Below are 14,820 nucleotides of genomic sequence, written 5' to 3'. Positions count from 1 at the left end.
ACCTATAGAAGTCTATGGGATTATACTGTACTGATAGACGGCTACAAGTCTATACTGTACCTATAGAAGCCTATGGTCTATACTGCACCCATAGAAGCCTATGGTCTATACTGCACCTATAGAAGTCTATGGTCTATACTGTAACTATAGAAGTCTATGGTCTATACTGCACCTATAGAAGTCTATGGTCTATACTGCACCTATAGAAGTCTATGGTCTCTACTGCGCCTATAGAAGTCTATGGTCTATACTGCACGTATAGAAGCCTATGGTCTATACTGCACCTATAGAAGTCTATGGTCTATACTGCACCTATAGAAGCCTATGGTCTATACTACACCTATAGAAGTCTATGGTCTATACTGCGCCTATAGAAGTCTATGGTCTATACTGTACCTATAGAAGTCTATGGTCTATACTGTACCTATAGAAGTCTATACTGCACCTATAGAAGCCTATGGTCTATACTGCACCTATAGAAGTCTATGGGATTATACTGTACTGATAGACGGCTACAAGTCTATACTGCACCTATAGAAGCCTATGGTCTATACTGCACCCATAGAAGTCTATGGTCTGTACTGCACCAATAGAAGTTTATGGTCTATACTGCACCTATAGAAGTCTATGGTCTATACTGCACCTATAGAAGTCTATGGTCTATACTGCACCCATATAAGTCTATGGTCTATACTGCACCCATAGAAGTCTATGGTCTGTACTGCACCCATAGAAGTTTATGGTCTATACTGCACCTATAGAAGTCTATGGTCTATACTGCACCTATAGAAGTCTATGGTCTATACTGCACCTATAGAAGTTTATGGTCTATACTGCACCTATAGAAGTCTATGGGATTATACTGTACTGATAGAAGTCTATGGTCTATACTGCACCTATAGAAGTCTATGGGATTATACTGTACTGATAGACGGCTACAAGTCTATACTGCACCTATAGAAGCCTATTGTCTATACTGCACCTATAGAAGTCTATGGTCTATACTGCACCTATAGAAGCCTATGGTCTATACTGTACCTATAGAAGTCTATGGTCTATACTGTACCTATAGAAGTCTATGGTCTATACTGCACCTATAGAAGTTTATGGTCTATACTGCACCTATAGAAGTCTATGGTCTCTACTGTGCTTATAGAAGCCTATGGTCTATACTGCACCTATAGAAGTCTATGGTCTATACTGCACCTATAGAAGTCTATGGTCTATACTGTACCTATAGAAGTCTATGGTCTATACTGTACCTATAGAAGTCTATGGTCTATACTGCACCTATAGAAGTTTATGGTCTATACTGCACCTATAGAAGTCTATGGTCTCTACTGTGCTTATAGAAGCCTATGGTCTATACTGCACCTATAGAAGTCTATGGTCTATACTGTACCTATAGAAGTCTATGGTCTATACTGTACCTATAGAAGTCTATGGTCTATACTGCACCTATAGAAGTTTATGGTCTATACTGTACCTATAGAAGTCTATGGTCTCTACTGTGCCTATAGAAGCCTATGGTCTATACTGCACCTATAGAAGCCTATGGTCTATACTGCACCTATAGAAGTCTGTGGTCTCTACTGCACCTATAGAAGCCTATGGTCTCTACTGCACCTATAGAAGTCTATGGGATTATACTGTACTGATAGACGGCTACAAGTCTATACTGCACCTATAGAAGTCTATGGTCTATACTGCACCTATAGAAGTCTATGGTCTATACTGCGCCTATAGAAGTCTATGGTCTATACTGCACCTATAGAAGTCTATGGTCTATACTGCACCTATAGAAGTCTATGGTCTATACTGCGCCTATAGAAGTCTATGGTCTATACTGTACCTATAGAAGTCTATGGTCTATACTGCACCTATAGAAGCCTATGGTCTATACTGCGCCTATAGAAGCCTATGGTCTATACTGCACCTATAGAAGTCTATGGTCTATACTGCGCCTATAGAAGCCTATGGGCTATACTGCGCCTATAGAAGTCTATGGTCTATACTGCACCTATAGAAGTCTATGGTCTATACTGTACCTATAGAAGTCTATGGTCTATACTGCACCTATAGAAGTCTATGGTCTCTTCTGCGCCTATAGAAGTCTATGGTCTATACTGTACCTATAGAAGCCTATGGTCTATACTGCACCCATAGAAGCCTATGGTCTATACTGCACCTATAGAAGCCTATGGTCTATACTGCACCTATAGAAGTCTATGGGATTATACTGTACTGATAGACGGCTACAAGTCTATACTGCACCTATAGAAGCCTATTGTCTATACTGCACCTATAGAAGTCTATGGTTTATACTGCACCTATAGAAGCCTATGGTCTATACTGCACCTATAGAAGTCTATGGTCTATACTGTACCTATAGAAGCCTATGGTCTATACTGCACCTATAGAAGTTTATGGTCTATACTGCACCTATAGAAGTCTATGGGATTATACTGTACTGATAGAAGTCTATGGTCTATACTGCACCTATAGAAGTCTATGGGATTATACTGTACTGATAGACGGCTACAAGTCTATACTGCACCTATAGAAGCCTATTGTCTATACTGCACCTATAGAAGTCTATGGTCTATACTGCACCTATAGAAGCCTATGGTCTATACTGTACCTATAGAAGTCTATGGTCTATACTGTACCTATAGAAGTCTATGGTCTATATTGCACCTATAGAAGTTTATTGTCTATACTGCACCTATAGAAGTCTATGGTCTCTACTGTGCTTATAGAAGCCTATGGTCTATACTGCACCTATAGAAGTCTATGGTCTATACTGCACCTATAGAAGTCTATGGTCTATACTGTACCTATAGAAGTCTATGGTCTATACTGGACCTATAGAAGTCTATGGTCTATACGGCACCTATAGAAGTTTATGGTCTATACTGTACCTATAGAAGTCTATGGTCTCTACTGTGCCTATAGAAGCCTATGGTCTATACTGCACCTATAGAAGCCTATTGTCTATACTGCACCTATAGAAGTCTATGGTCTATACTGCACCTATAGAAGTCTATGGTCTATACTGTACCTATAGAAGTCTATGGTCTATACTGCACCTATAGAAGCCTATGGTCTATACTGCACCTATAGAAGTCTATGGGATTATACTGTACTGATAGACGGCTACAAGTCTATACTGCACCTATAGAAGCCTACGGTCTATACTGCACCTATAGAAGTCTATGGTCTATACTGCACCTATAGAAGCCTATGGTCTATACTGCACCTATAGAAGTCTATGGTCTATACTGTACCTATAGAAGTCTATGGTCTATACACCACCTATAGAAGTCTATGGTCTATACTGTACCTATAGAAGTCTATGGTCTATACTGCACCTATAGAAGTTTATGGTCTATACTGCACCTATAGAAGTCTATGGGATTATACTGTACTGATAGAAGTCTATGGTCTATACTGCACCTATAGAAGTCTATGGGATTATACTGTACTGATAGACGGCTACAAGTCTATACTGCACCTATAGAAGCCTATGGTCTATACTGCACCTATAGAAGTCTATGGTCTATACTGCACCTATAGAAGCCTATGGTCTATACTGCACCTATAGAAGTCTATGGTCTATACTGTACCTATAGAAGTCTATGGTCTATACTGTACCTATAGAAGTCTATGGTCTATACTGCACCTATAGAAGTTTATGGTCTATACTGCACCTATAGAAGTCTATGGTCTCTACTGTGCTTATAGAAGCCTATGGTCTATACTGCACCTATAGAAGTCTATGGTCTATACTGCACCTATAGAAGTCTATGGTCTATACTGTACCTATAGAAGTCTATGGTCTCTACTGTGCCTATAGAAGCCTATGGTCTATACTGCACCTATAGAAGCCTATGGTCTATACTGCACCTATAGAAGTCTATGGTCTATACTGCACCTATAGAAGCCTATGGTCTCTACTGCACCTATAGAAGTCTATGGGATTATACTGTACTGATAGACGGCTACAAGTCTATACTGCACCTATAGAAGTCTATGGTCTATACTGCACCTATAGAAGTCTATGGTCTATACTGCGCCTATAGAAGTCTATGGTCTATACTGCACCTATAGAAGTCTATGGTCTATACTGCACCTATAGAAGTCTATGGTCTATACTGCACCTATAGAAGTCTATGGTCTATACTGCACCTATAGAAGTCTATGGTCTATACTGTACCTATAGAAGTCTATGGTCTATACTGCACCTATAGAAGCCTATGGTCTATACTGCGCCTATAGAAGCCTATGGTCTCTACTGCACCTATAGAAGTCTATGGTCTCTACTGCACCTATAGAAGCCTATGGTCTATACTGCGCCTATAGAAGCCTATGGGCTATACTGCGCCTATAGAAGCCTATGGGCTATACTGCACCTATAGAAGTCTATGGTCTATACTGCACCTATAGAAGCCTATGGTCTATACTGCACCTATAGAAGTCTATGGTCTATACTGTACCTATAGAAGTCTATGGTCTATACTGCACCTATAGAAGTCTATGGTCTCTACTGCGCCTATAGAAGTCTATGGCCTATACTGTACCTATAGAAGCCTATGGTCTATACTGCACCCATAGAAGCCTATGGTCTATACTGCACCTATAGAAGCCTATGGTCTATACTGCACCTATAGAAGTCTATGGTCTATACTGTACCTATAGAAGTTTATGGTCTATACTGCACCTATAGAAGTCTATGGTATATACTGTACCTATAGAAATCTATGGTCTATACTGCACCTATAGAAGTTTATGGTCTATACTGCACCTATAGAAGTCTATGGGATTATACTGTACTGATAGAAGTCTATGGTCTATACTGCACCTATAGAAGTCTATGGGATTATACTGTACTGATAGACGGCTACAAGTCTATACTGCACCTATAGAAGCCTATTGTCTATACTGCACCTATAGAAGTCTATGGTCTATACTGCACCTATAGAAGCCTATGGTCTATACTGCACCTATAGAAGTCTATGGTCTATACTGTACCTATAGAAGCCTATGGTCTATACTGCACCTATAGAAGTTTATGGTCTATACTGCACCTATAGAAGTCTATGGGATTATACTGTACTGATAGAAGTCTATGGTCTATACTGCACCTATAGAAGTCTATGGAATTATACTGTACTGATAGACGGCTACAAGTCTATACTGCACCTATAGAAGCCTATTGTCTATACTGCACCTATAGAAGTCTATGGTCTATACTGCACCTATAGAAGCCTATGGTCTATACTGTACCTATAGAAGTCTATGGTCTATACTGTACCTATAGAAGTCTATGGTCTACACTGCACCTATAGAAGTTTATGGTCTATACTGCACCTATAGAAGTCTATGGTCTCTACTGTGCTTATAGAAGCCTATGGTCTATACTGCACCTATAGAAGTCTATGGTCTATACTGCACCTATAGAAGTCTATGGTCTATACTGTACCTATAGAAGTCTATGGTCTATACTGTACCTATAGAAGTCTATGGTCTATACTGCACCTATAGAAGTCTATGGTCTATACTGTACCTATAGAAGTCTATGGTCTATACTGCACCTATAGAAGCCTATGGTCTATACTGCACCTATAGAAGTCTATGGGATTATACTGTACTGATAGACGGCTACAAGTCTATACTGCACCTATAGAAGTCTATGGTCTATACTGCGCCTATAGAAGTCTATGGTCTATACTGCACCTATAGAAGTCTATGGTCTATACTGCACCTATAGAAGTCTATGGTCTATACTGCGCTTATAGAAGTCTATGGTCTATACTGTACCTATAGAAGTCTATGGTCTATACTGCACCTATAGAAACCTATGGTCTATACTGCGCCTATAGAAGCCTATGGTCTATACTGCACCTATAGAAGTCTATGGTCTCTACTGCACCTATAGAAGTCTATGGTCTATACTGCGCCTATAGAAGCCTATGGGCTATACTGCGCCTATAGAAGCCTATGGTCTATACTGCACCTATAGAAGTCTATGGTCTATACTGCACCTATAGAAGCCTATGGTCTATACTGCACCTATAGAAGTCTATGGTCTATACTGTACCTATAGAAGTCTATGGTCTATACTGCACCTATAGAAGTCTATGGTCTCTACTGCGCCTATAGAAGTCTATGGTCTATACTGTACCTATAGAAGCCTATGGTCTATACTGCACCCATAGAAGCCTATGGTCTATACTGCACCTATAGAAGTCTATGGTCTATACTGTAACTATAGAAGTCTATGGTCTATACTGCACCTATAGAAGTCTATGGTCTATACTGCACCTATAGAAGTCTATGGTCTCTACTGCGCCTATAGAAGTCTATGGTCTATACTGCACATATAGAAGCCTATGGTCTATACTGCACCTATAGAAGTCTATGGTCTATACTGCACCTATAGAAGCCTATGGTCTATACTACACCTATAGAAGTCTATGGTCTATACTGCGCCTATAGAAGTCTATGGTCTATACTGTACCTATAGAAGTCTATGGTCTATACTGTACCTATAGAAGTCTATACTGCACCTATAGAAGCCTATGGTCTATACTGCACCTATAGAAGTCTATGGGATTATACTGTACTGATAGACGGCTACAAGTCTATACTGCACCTATAGAAGTCTATGGTCTATACTGCACCTATAGAAGTCTATGGTCTATACTGCACCCATATAAGTCTATGGTCTATACTGCACCCATAGAAGTCTATGGTCTGTACTGCACCCATAGAAGTTTATGGTCTATACTGCACCTATAGAAGTCTATGGTCTATACTGCACCTATAGAAGTCTATGGTCTATACTGCGCCTGTAGAAGTTTATGGTCTATACTGCACCCACAGAAGCCTATGGTCTATACTGCACCTATAGAAGCCTATGGTCTATACTGCACCTATAGAAGTCTATGGTCTATACTGCATCCATAGAAGCCTATGGTCTATACTGCACCCATAGAAGTCTATGGTCTATACTGCACCTATAGAAGTCTATGGTCTGTACTGCACCTATAGAAGTCTATGGTCTATACTGCACCTATAGAAGTCTATGGTCTATACTGCACCTATAGAAGTCTATGGTCTATACTGCACCTATAGAAGTCTATGGTCTGTACTGCACCTATAGAAGCCTATGGTCTATACTGCACCTATAGAAGCCTATGCCTCTGATCATATGAAACCCAACAGAAAAGAACCTGTGCCACGTTCCATCCGATGTAATATGGAGGCAGCACATGGGGGAGCACAGAATCAGAAAAGAAGCGCAGCTCTACCGGAAAAGGTGCTCGAGAAGGATCCAAAACCAAACTTGTGTGAGAAAAACCTCGGCACTCAATGTATCTACTCTGGAACAAAACTTTTAATGCAGTCCAGGACAACAACAAACGTTTCGGCCAACATGGCCTTCATCAGTGCAATCCGGCCGCTGGGGAGATCATGAGTGGAGGGGGAAGAGGGACGCTGTGTCAGGCACATGAACAAGTGGTGGACACTGCGTTCCAGCATCACATCCTCTTCCTTTGGGTGACGCAGCGTTCCTCTTCCCCCTCCACTCCTGATCTCCCCAGCGGCCGGATTGCACTGATGAAGGCCATGTTGGCCGAAACGTTTGTTGTTTTCCTGGACTGCATTAAAAGTTTTGTTCCATAGTATCTACATTGAGTGCCGAGGTGGTGGTGCACAGAGCGCCCACTGCTCCATGGTGCAGAGCTATAGGGACCTTGCCGAGGGGTTTCTCAGGACTGAGATATTGATGACTATGTTCTTGTGCTCATCTGAAAATATGGATAACACCACAAAGGAGCAGAAATGGAGAACGTTGGACTGTGTCTCATTGCGCTGAATGGCTCCATCAGGGGCACACACATCTGAACTCTATTTTTCAGGGATTTTACTCGAGCCCTGGACGGAAGCCATCAAAGCCCTGCTGAGTGCAGGCAGTGTTTCCCCATTGGGGCCGACTATGTACCTTCTAGAATTTTGTTAGTTTGAAACTGACATATCTATAGGGAAAACCAGTGTTTTCCCCGACGCCCGAGCCACGCTGGGCAGGGAATAATCCGACGGGTGATGTCTCCCTGCATTGCATTAACCCCCACGGCAGGGATGGGTGCAGGTATGGGGGCAGAGACGGGGGCAGGCAGTGCCGGGCGTGCGCCTCTAGATGCAAAACATCCAGGACAGAGATTGATCATTCAGGACCTTGAATTTGCATGAAATCTTATTTTTAGGGCTTGTAAGTAAACACTCAGGGCAGATGAGGAGGAGGAAGGATTACACAGCACTAAGCCTTCATCAGCATATGCAACTCTGCTGCATCTAGTACACAGCCTGAGATTAACGAAGGTACAGGTGACATCAGAGCTCACAGGAAAAGGAGGGTCTGTCCAGGGTCTTCCTAGGGTCTGCCCATGCTCTGCTGAGGGTCTGTCCAGAGTCTGCTGAGGGTCTGTCCATGATCTGTCCAGAGTCTGCTGAGGGTCCGTCCAGGGTCTGTCCAGAGCCTGCTGAGGGTCTGTCCAGGGTCTTACCTAGGGTCTGCCCAGGGTCTATCCAGGGTCTGTCCAGAGTCTGTCTTAGGGTCTGCCTCAGATCTGCCAAGAGTCTCACCAGGTTCTGTTGAGGGTCTGCTGGTGGTCTGCTTGGGGGATCTGCTGAGGGGCTGCCAAGGGTCTTAAGAGAGTCTGCCGAGGGTCTGTCTAGAGTCTGTCGAAGAAGTGCCCAGGGTCTGCCGAGGATCTGCAAAGGATCAGTCCAGGGTCTGCCAAATGACTGCCAGGGCCTTCCAAGGGTCTGCCCAGGGTTTGTCCCTGGTCTGCTGACTTTCTACCCAGAGTCTTTCCATGCTCTGTCCAGGGTCTTCTGAGGGTCTTCCCAGGGTTTGCCCAGTGTCTTCTGAGGGACTTCCCAGGGTTTGTCCAGGGTCTGCTGAGAGTCTGCTGAGGGTCTGCCCAGGGTTTGTCCAGGGTCTGCTGAGGGTCTACCCAGGGTCTGCTGAGGGTCTGCCCAGGGTTTGCCCAGTGTCTTCTGAGGGACTTCCCAGTGTTTGTCCAGGGTCTGCCCAGGGTTTCTCCAGGGTCTGCTGGGGGTCTACCCAGGGTCTGCTGAGGGTCTACCCAGGGTCTGCTGAGGGTCTGTCGCTAAAGAAGTACCGCTGGTGAGTAAACCTGTGCTGTCAAGAGTCTTGTCTTCCTATGGCCATATGGGATTTTCCTTATGCACTGAAGGCCCCCACATTCATGCCGAGGGTCTTCAAGCCCTGTAGGATCTTTCTTTTTCCCGCAGTTGAATACTTTTCTCCATTATCACAGAACAGCAGGAACCTATGAGACTACAGCAAATACATCTCACCACCTGGACTCCATTAACAGGGGGCTGCAGGGGGCTGCAGTCATTTACAGAGGACGTCGTCACCAGATTTTGCTCCCCTGAGTTTTCCACTTTTTTGGTTGCAGAGATTTGGGCCTTTTCCTTTTTCCTGTGATCTTTACAAGTGGGCGTGTTTTCAGCTGCTCTGAATAATTACCCTGTGAGCCACGCCCACTTGGAAAGATCATACAAATCAGCACTAAATCAAATAACCCTTATCTCTGGAACCATATGGCGGATTAAAAAAGGCAGAAAACTCAGGCGAGCGGTAATAAAACAAGAGCGAGAACCGGAGACTTCACCGGGCGACCGATCATCTCTGAAGGAGACGTTCACATCTTACAAGCTCGGAGCGTCATTAGGGAATATGCGGAGAAGACGGGGACAAGATTCACTCATTCACGCATCTTTCTGACGGACAGAGGACAAATATACGATTGCAGTAGCGGCCATTCAAGCTTCGCTTCACTTTCCAAATCAGCATTCACTAAGCGGTTCCTTACAGGACATGAAGGGTCCCAGCAATGAGACCTCCGGCTTTTACAGGTTTGGGGACTTAAAGGGGCTGCGCAGAGTACTACATCATTTTACTTGGTTGCTTCTGCAGCTCTCATTGAGTTGCATGGGGCAGAGCTGCACATGAGCCATTGTTGCTCATACAGACTTTCTCGTGTGATTAAATGGGAATGACAAAGTCCTAGCTGAGGCATCCAATGGGGGGCCCAAGTGGATAAACCTCCCCCAAACTCACATATATCACCTAGCCAGTAGATAGTGCTATTCACCGGTGGAATTTTCCATTATCTGAGCCATCGGTCAACAGAACAACCAGCTACAATTAGAGATAGCGCTTTATTTACATCGGATCCATTAAAGGCGGATTTATCTCCTGCACGATCATTCGGAGGCTCGGTGACATCCGCGTGTAATCACCGAGCCAATATGAAGACTTCACACACAAAGTGAAAAGCCTCGGTGCGCATCAGATCGCCTCGCCGGCTTCTCGGTGGCTTTTGCTTTTTGCTCAGATCTCCTTCAATCATAAGAGACTGCGCGGAGGATAAACAGGCAGATGCTGGAAGGCGATAAATAAACAGCGCACATCGGATGGATCCAAACGCCGCATTCTCTCCGGCATTATCTTGTTTAAGTAAATCACAAAAAAAAAAAAAAAAAAGCCCCGGAAGACAAAATCAATTTCAAGCAATAAGGTTTGTGTAGGAAGCGCCAAGCCCTGTGATGTGAACAACAAGGATCCCCTTGGAAGTTCCTTTACGCCTTCAATAGGGGATTCTGAGCACGTGTCAAGCCGGGGCCACGAGGAGGGAAAGACAAAGATCCGGCTTTTGCAGATGTTACATTTTCTTCCTTGGAACTGATACAAAGCGGAACGAGATGAGAGCAGATGCCGCCAAAGAAAACATTGCAAATGGAAGCAAATACTCGGCAGAGACTCTCGCATTGTGGTTAATGACTTCTTAACTCCATCCGTCTGCTTATGGCTGATTCTACTCAGCATTGTGGCCAATGGGACCAGTGATCATTTTTGACATAAAGGGCTGCCCTGTGTAGATGGGCGTCAGTGATGAGGTCGCCCAGTATAGTGGTCACCAAGACAATTCAATAGCCATGATATAGGGTCACATTTTCACGTGGCTTCTCCCATCCACTGGGGATTTGAGAGGCTTTATTTATGGCTGTTAGAGAATTGTTAGGAATATTTTACTCTAAGTCTTTGTGCACATGAGATTCTGCCTGCACCCCACCTGAAAGAGCGCAAAAAAATGCCCATAAGAGTGCATACATGCACAACAATGTAGAATCAACTCGCTGTTCACATGTTCAGTTTTATGTCATTTCATGTAGGATGACAAGCGGATAAAGGAAGTGACCCGACCCTTCTGGTGGCGTCCATAAAGCACGTAAGAGAAGATGTCATCATAGACGCATCAGGAAAAACACCACAAGTACGCCGGCGTGTAAAAGACATTGTGTGCACAGCTCCTTAGAGTCAGTTATTGTCACCACAAGGGTTTTCTGTTATCAGATTATTTTAGGTTTCATAAAAGGTTTTTAAGAATTCCCTGCACCCTTCCTGAATTCTTATGAACCATGATGGAAAGATAAATCTTGGCAAATACTAATCTCTGCCATTACATAGTCTATGGTGTCCTTACATCCGCTACACAACAGTCAACAATCTATCCAACCAAGCAATGAACCAAACTAATACTCAACCAATTACACACAATCTAACTATATAACAAAGCATGCACACTACTCCTAACCAACCAACTCATAAACCAACCATATTACTACCCAACCAAGCAACCAACTCATAAACCAACCATATTACTACCCAACCAACCAAACAACTCATAAACCATCCATAGTACTACCCAACCAACCAAACAACTCATAACCATCCATAGTACTACCCAACCAACCATATTACTACCCAACCAACTAATAAACCAACCATATTACTACCCAGCCAACCCACAAACCAACCATATTACTACCCAACCAACCAAACAACTCATAAACCATCCATAGTACTACCCAACCAACCATATTACTACACAACCAACCAAACAACTCATAAACCATCCATATTACTACCCAACCAACCATATTACTACCCAACCAACCCACAAACCAACCACATTACTACCCAACCAACTAAAAAACAACCATATTACTACCCATGAATCAACCAACTCATACACCAACCATATTAATACCCAACCAAGCAACCAACTCATAAACTAAGCATATTACTACCCAACCAACCAAACAACTCATAAACCATCCATAGTACTACCCAATCAACCATATTACTACCCAACCAACCAAACAACTCATAAACCATCCATAGTACTACCCAACCAACCATATTACTACCCAACCAACCCACAAACCAACCACATTACTACCCAACCAACTAAAAAAACAACCATATTACTACCCATGAATCAACCAACTCATACACCAACCATATTAATACCCAACCAAGCAACCAACTCATAAACTAACCATATTACTACCCAACCAACCCATAAACCACCCATATTACTACCCAACAAACCAACCAACTAATAAGCAAATTACTACCCAACCAACTCATACACCAACCATATCAATACCCAACCAAGCAACCAACTCATAAACCAACCATATTACTACCCAACCAACTTATAAACCACCCATATTAATACCCAACCAACCCATAAACCACCATATTACTAACCAACCCATAAACCAACCATATCACTACCCATTAATAAACCAACTCATAAACCAATCATATTACTACCCAGCCAAGCAACCAACCCATAAACCAACCAGCTCATCAGCCAATCATATTACTACCCGACCAACTAAAACAACTCATAAATCAACCATATTACTACCCAACCAACTCATAAAACAACCATTTTACTACCCAATCAACCAACCAACCAACTCATACACCAACCATATTACTAACAAACCAACCCATAAATCAACCATACTACTACCCAACCAACTAAATAATAAACCAGCCAGCTAAACATACTAGTGTCCATCCAACCAACGACCCAACCCATAAACTATCTAAACCCTAAAAAAAACCCTATTACTATCCAACCAACCACCAAATAGAACACAATGTAACAAGCTAAGTATCAAGCTCAATGGCTGAAGTTACAGCATCCGCGGTCGGTGTCATCTTCAATACATGTACCTCTCTCTCAACCTTCTAAAGTTTAGAAACCGCTGGCATTTTCTCCATGAGCCTGAGAGCTCAGGATGAACAGAGAATGGAATAACAGGTCCAGAAAATTAATAAATAATGTTTTATCTCTCCATAGAGTTGCATTGCAACCATCGCTCTAAAACAAATATATTTTTTAATGACGTTTTATTTTTCGGATGCAATAAAATATGAATTTTACGCTATAATAAAAAAACAATAAAGTAAACGCTGGTTTGTAAATATGAGGAAAAAGAAAACAAACTCCTTCCAGTCTTCCATGGAATATTTCTTCAGGAGAACATCTCCTCTCTGGGGATCTCTTCTTCAAGAATCACAACTGTTAAACTAAAAGCTTCTCTCATTAAAGAGCAGCCACATATCACAACAAGCGCGGCGGCGTTCCCTGACAGACAGGTGGTCATTTTGGAGAGTTCCCTTGCAGCATTGTGCTGGAGCGGCGGCACACTCCAGCGATAAGCAGATGCGATTACATTATGTGCCGCCTGCTCGGATTTCTGCTGCAAGTAAAAATAATGAGCTGCGAACTGCAACAGAAGAAAGGGATCCAGCCCCTAATAGCGGCGGAGCGCCTCCACTCAGCCCCCAATTCACTTTCATTTGTGTTTATCAGACCCAGGCCTTTTAGAAATAAACAGAATGAGGCGTTTAATCCTAAGGGAGCAGATCGGGCCGGCAGAAAAATGCACAAAACCTAAAATATGCAGCCGAGATAGCAGCCATTGTGAGGGGCTCCGCAGAGAATCGCTCACACTGGGGAGATAACTTGTATCCATTCTCTGAAGACTGGAGAAGGAAATGTTTGTCTGATGCCTCTGGTATTGCTACCCAGAGAGCAAAGAAAGCTGAAGATGAATGTATCAGTTTAGAATAAAGTAGCTCTTTTTTTGCACTTTGTATCCAGGTGCAAGAGCAGGAGCCCAACCCCATCCATTCCCCATCCTTCTTTTGGCATTGGCAGCACAATCCCTTTACCAAAATGTATCTCTTTATAGACCTAGCCAAATCAGTTCTCATACTTTGCACTGACGAGGGCCAACAGCCCGAAACACCGTGTCTGCAAACTGAGATTCTGATCCTAAGTCATACTGCACGACTCGTTAAAGGGGAGATTGTGACTTGTAGGATTGCTGCTTCCAATAGGTGGCGCTATAGAGTGCAAGTCCTCTTTTTCTCTGAAGAGGCAATTTGCATATAGACCACCAGAAATGTTCAGAGGGGTCCGGAAGTAGAAATTCAGGAAACTCTATATTGGTTTCTATCCCCACAACAAAGAGTTAAATGGAACCCGTCAGAATGATCCAGACCCCAAACTACTGATATGGTGATGTTCTCTGAATGATAATGCCAGCCATGCTTATATTTATGCACTCTGTTGCTGAGTGTAAAATCGCTGTTTTACTTAATAAGTGAATGAAGCTTAAGTGCTCTGGGCATGCCAAAGCACTTACAAAAGATTTAACCTCCCCAGCGCTATTCCCTGTCCAGCCCCCCCCCCGGCTGTAAGACGCACATAGTACAAGGAGCCGGGAAGCACTGCTCTGTACACTGTGTAGCAGCCATTTTTGGATAACATGAAGTGAATGTGATCTGAGCTGCAGTACTGAGAACAGCCACTACAGAGCTGTGGCGCTGCTGCTCTGTACATTGTGTAC

At 43.1% G+C, this 14,820-nt stretch overlaps 1 protein-coding gene across 4 annotated transcripts in view; it reads right to left on the bottom strand.

The window, feature by feature from the left end:
* The window catches only part of PCDH19 (protocadherin 19), a 236,536-nt gene that overhangs the window by 207,326 nt on the left and 14,390 nt on the right, over positions 1–14,820 (bottom strand). The gene's annotated exons all lie outside the window — the stretch shown is intronic.

The sequence above is a fragment of the Phyllobates terribilis genome, unplaced genomic scaffold (genome assembly GCF_046119375.1).
Source record: "Phyllobates terribilis strain yellow unplaced genomic scaffold, ASM4611937v1 Scaffold_7__3_contigs__length_470593459, whole genome shotgun sequence".
In the NCBI taxonomy this organism is placed as follows: domain Eukaryota; kingdom Metazoa; phylum Chordata; class Amphibia; order Anura; family Dendrobatidae; genus Phyllobates; species Phyllobates terribilis.
The sequence above is the reverse complement of the archived record's forward strand: the minus strand, read 5'-3'. Positions and strand labels throughout refer to the sequence as shown.